Below are 5,801 nucleotides of genomic sequence, written 5' to 3'. Positions count from 1 at the left end.
TTTGGCTCGACATCCGATCTCGGTTGGATCCAAATCACTATCTCGACTTGGATAATCAAAATATGCACTAACAAATTGGTGCTAGAAGGAGAGCCACTAAAATATCTTAAGAAAATTCAAAGATCGTCTAAGAGTTCCAATGGGATGAATGGATGGATGGGGGGGGGGGAGATTGGGTGGTGGGTCTGAGCTTGATTGTGTTGAATACCTCATTGCCCAACCCAACCCATCAATCTCCCCCAAGGTTGGTTTAGCCCAGACCTTCAGTTGTACTTGCTCCCCCACCTTTTAATTATTCGATCTTTTACTCTTCCACTGATTGTTCAAAGACTTGATGGCCAATCTACCACTTACTCAACTTATAGCTCCACCAACTCAAATTGTAACCATAGCTACTGAAACCTTCCACAACCTACCTCAATCGGCCCATCTCCTAATAGGAGTGTTCTAGTCTGTAGCTGCTTACCTTTCACAATTAGTCTGATTAGCACAATAAGGGGCACACTCGACTCCACACACTTCTTGTTTCCCAACTTCAATTCTACCACCATCTCCGGCCCTTTGCCTAATGGCAAAGTCATATCCCCTTGTGGCCTATCTATCTCAAGAAAATAATTCTCTAATTCACCTCCCTCACGGTTTGCTCAACAATCCTTCTCAATAAGTAGAGGGACTAAAGTAGTCAATCTCTCAATCAATCGAGTTCCTCCTAATGTATAAGTCTAGCTCTAACTTTTTGAGATTGACTAATGGATAGATGATATAAAAAAATGAGATAAGACAAGGAAAATAGTCTGAAATTGATTCCTACCTAAGGTCTCCCCTCATTTAAGAGCATTATAGAGGGACAAATCCGAGAGGGATTTAGAATGCCAACCCTAGAGCTTTATGAAGGGAGCTCTAACCCCACTAAGCATATAGTCACTATTACCTTCCAGATGACATTATTCGAGATAATAGATTCCCTCGTGTGTCATACATTCTTGACAATTCTTAAAGGGGCAATAAAGGAATGATTCTCTAAACTACCTCTAGAATTAGTTCCTCCTTCAAACAACTTGCCAAGGAGTTTAAGTTCAATTTTATCGGCTATAGTTGCCAAAGAAACCTACAACCTCTCTTTCGACCATAAGACAAATAGAGAATGAGTTCACTGATTGATCCACTTACGGAATGCTGAATGGTTAATGATATCTTATTGTCAGACAACGATTCCGTAGTCCTAGTGGTGTATCTGGTCCTTGGACTTGAGACACCAAGGATGTCTTATATGAGTACTCCATTCTTTGATACCAGACTTATAGGTTTGGAGGTTCCAATTTAGTACAACCGGTTATCGGGAGTGGTAGCCAACCTTATAAGGACTATTGAGTGTCGATAGAGCATCATCCAGTCTTAGTGTCATGAGAGGAATATCCCACGTGTTCTTGCTCAGATAAATCCTTGGTCAGGGTCATTCGGATTGAGAGAGAAAGAGTTTCCTGGAGAATCCGATTAGAGCGAGACAGGGTCATTCGGATTGAGAGAGAAAGAGTTCTCTTGGAGAATCCGATTAGAGCAAGGCTCGAGTAGAAACTATATGGGTTTGACAACACCATGCCCAATATATGGTCTTTGGAATATTAGATGGATGAGGGACTATAGTTACATGGTAACTGAGGACAGATAAGTCCAATGGATTGGATTCCTCTATATCGTCTGGGGACTATGGCGTAGTGGCCTAATACGTCCGCAGTCGATGAGTCGAGTGAATTATTATGGAGATAATAAATCACTGAGTCAGATGGAGTTCTGACAGGTATGACTCATGGCCAGCTCGATATTGGGCCTAGAGGGTCACACACATATGGTAGATATTGCGATGAGTAGAGGTTCAGATATGAGATATCCATCGAATCCCCTATCTTATTGGATATCTAATAAACCTTTGAATTATTAGATCCTATGGATAAGATCCAATAAGAGCCCATGAGAGATTATTGGATAGAGATCCACTAATCTAAGAGGCTTGGGTAGTTGGATGGAGATCCAATTCCTAATAGGGCAGGATCTATTAGGGTTAAGTTGATAGGGGACCTCTATAAATAAGAGGGAATCAGTGGTTCATAGGCTAAAGTCTTTTTGGTTTGTCTCTCATATTCTCCTCCCATTCTTCTCCTTAGAGCATGCCTGAAGTTTTGAGGAGCATCGTCGTAGCCCTACTGTGTGAATCACCGCGTGATTATTATTATTGGGACCTGCGAGCCTCTATTTTATTTCTCGTTTATTGGCGAGCCTATGTGCCTATGATTAAGTTGTAATCACATGAGGAGGCATAGCAGGAGCGTGGATGCGATAGCGAGACCTACGAGATGGACGATCGCGATGCATGGAGATACGTCGAGATGTCGACAAAACCGACGAGGATGAGATAAACGATCACAGGGCATGGAAATATACCGCTACATACATAGATCTTGTTATGAGTGATTAGGCCCATTAACTCGGGCCTGATCACATTAGACTATAGTCCATGATCATTTGATATAATTGCATATGTGATGTGTGATTGCTTATACACCTACTAGATACACGACGACAAACACATATTTGAGAATTTAGGGATTTTATTTTTTTTGTTCTTCCACTGCGTATGTGATGCTGCCCCGAAGATTTTCCTACAATAGTACCAAAGCTAAGTTGTTCTTGCGAAAGATTGGTTTTGAACTGCATGTGTTGTGTTTTGAAAAATCTTTTGACATCAAAATCATTGACGCAAAAGGCAAGAGAGGGCAGCAACTGTTGTCGCCCTCACAGGTTCTCTTGTAGCCTTTTGCCACCTACATGTAGGTCTCGGCCTCCTACGTGCAGGGGCCGTAGGCGGCCAGCGGCGGCGGTCGTCTGCCCGTAGGCACGCTATCTGCGGGCGCTGGGCCCATGGGCGAGCCAACCGTAGAGGCGTCGCAGGACAGCAGCGCTTACGACAGTTACGTCTGCGTGCAGCGGCGCTTGCAACCGCTGCTCCCATGGGCAGAGGCACCTGCGACCGCTACGCCCATGGGCTAAGGCACTGTAGAGCAGCGGCACCTGCGTGTGCTGCGCCCGCAGGGGTGCCTACCTACAAGGGCGGCGCCCCCACCCCCCGCCGTAGAGGGCCACCGCCGGTAGGGTGGCAACGACCACAGCAAGCAAAGGGAGAAAGAGGGGGGTTTTTTGGGGCAAAAGATTGTTTTGCCGCTCAAAATTTTAAAAATTCCAAATTCTATCCTTTGTCCAAATTATAAAAATATCCCTCATAATTCAAAAAATTCTTTGCATGTCCATAATTTCAGAAAATATTAATTAATTAAAATATTTAATTGATTATTATTTCTATTATTATCTAGTAGTCTTACATGATGATGATTTATACATGTGATATATGATGTATGGATGGATGATCATGGACTGTGTGGATGGATGATTGTGGACTGTAAGTCGGTAAATGTGAGATAATTAGATTAACCTACGTGGCCTTCCATCGTTATAGGTAGGGACCGATTCTCAGTGTAGGTTGATTTGGTCGAGTCCCTCGAGGCTCACCTATATCACGATTTGCTATCTTGCCTATGACATAGAGATGTCACCAGTGATATGAGGACCTGGTATGCTTATTCGAGTCCCTCGAGGGTATATCATCGAATCGGACTCATCTTGTAACAATGGTGTTGAATTAACCGAATATCATAGTTGGTCGAGTCTCTCGAGACCATGGTGATTCGGAGGCCAAACAAGATGAAAATCACAAGGAGTTATGATCGGCGAGAGTTGCCTACTTTTTGGGCTTAGTGTGATTGGTTCAGTCCCTCGAGGTTATACTAAGATGCTGATTGGATCTCGATCCCCACTAGAAGTCTGCTGAAGACTTCCGTTTCACGTGCTGAGGGTATCACGTGACTCACCAGTAAAATAGTGGGAGCATATTAAGATAGAAGTACATATCTTGATTATTTATTTTTATCAAATCTGCATGTTATTTATTTCTGCTATATCTTTATTTTTAGAAAATATCATTATCAAATCCCTTATGTGGCATACTTGATGTCAACTGCCTCATTGGTCCGAATTATACGGATTGATTCTACAACTTGAGAATTATTCTCATAGCGGTGAAGATCATATACGTCCTTGATATAATAATGCCTATGCCCGAGGAAAGGGCAAGCGAGAATGAGATTGCTCACTACATGAAGTACATAGATAACTCCACTCTTGCTCAATGTTACATGTTAGGCTCCATGACTTCGGAGTTACAGAGATAACATGAAATGATGGATGCCAGATCCATTCTTCTACATGTCCATAAATTGTTTGAGAAACAGGGAAAGACTCAACGATATGAGATATCCAAGAGCCTTTTCCATGCTAGGATGACTGAGGGGACACCGGTTTAGAACCATGTCCTAAAGATGATTGAGTGGATAGAGAAACTCATAGGTCTAGGAATGGTCCTAGAGGATAACCTATGTGCGGATTTTATGCTTCAGTCCCTACTAGATTCATTTTCATAGTTCATAATGAATTTTAATATGAACAAGCTTGAGGTGACTCTCGTAGAGCTCCTCAATATGTTGAGGAAGGCAAAGAACACTATCAAGAAAGAGAAGCCATTTCTCTACACTGGAAAGACCAGAAAGAAAAGGAAAGCAGAAAAAGTCCCTTAAGAAGGGCAAGGGCAAGGGCAAGGGCAGACTAAGTAAAGCAAAGGTTGCTAAGAAAGATCCGACAAAGGACAAAGTCCAATGCTTCCACTACGGCAAAGATGGACATTGGAAGAGGAACTATAAAGAATACCTTATAGAGAGGGCAAAACAGAAGGTTGGAGAAGCTTCAGGTACATTCATTATCAGTCTCCATTTGTCAAACTCCTATGATAACACATGGGTATTAGATACCGATAGTGCTTATCATATTTTCAATTCATTACAGATTCTGACAAGACGGATGAGATTGGCGAGAGGCAAGATGGATCTCAAGATGAGCAATGGAGTAAAAGTTGTTGTAGTAGTTGTTTGCGAGGTTGCCCTACATTTGCATGGTAGAGCTATTATTGCATTGGATACATGCTATTTTGTTCCTTCGATTATCAAAAATATTATTTTCATTTTATGTTTGATAGTTAATGGATATAAATTAGATGATGAAAGATCATCACGAGAGAAACATTACATAATGTTTTGTTTATGCTAGACACTGCTCCACATATCATGAATATAAGTATGTCTAAGAGGAGACGAGATGAGGTAAATAGTGCATACCTGTGGCATTATAGGCTAAGTCACTATTAGAACCCTTGCAGATTCTAAACTTGGGGTTGATCTCTTTATGGGATCAGCCTCCTTGGAACTCTATAGAGGTTCCTCCCTCCAAGTTGCTGCTCAAAGGCTGCAGAAAAGATTCATCTATTGCTTAAGAAAAGAGAAGGAATACATGGCTATTTATAGGGCTTCTAAACCCTAACTCCTAATAGGACTCCTACTTAAGACTCTTACTTCTAACCAACTCCTAATAGGACTCCTACTCAAACTCCTATTCCCTTACAACTCCTAATTCTTCTCTAAGAAAAAAACCTCCTACATGAATGTCCCTCTCAATTAGGACTCTCATAGCTAGAGTCCTAACAGATCTGCCCTCTTCAAATCAGCCTTGTCCTCAAGGCTGAGATTCCATGAACTCAGGGAACCGGGTCTTCAGCTCCTCATATGGTTCCCATGTGGCGTCTTTAAGTGATAAATTATTCCAATGTACTAGTACTTCAGTAGAGGGACGTCGACGACGCATCA

This window comes from Musa acuminata, chromosome BXJ2-2 (genome assembly GCF_036884655.1).
Source record: "Musa acuminata AAA Group cultivar baxijiao chromosome BXJ2-2, Cavendish_Baxijiao_AAA, whole genome shotgun sequence".
Lineage (NCBI taxonomy): Eukaryota > Viridiplantae > Streptophyta > Magnoliopsida > Zingiberales > Musaceae > Musa > Musa acuminata.
The sequence above is the reverse complement of the archived record's forward strand: the minus strand, read 5'-3'. Positions refer to the sequence as shown.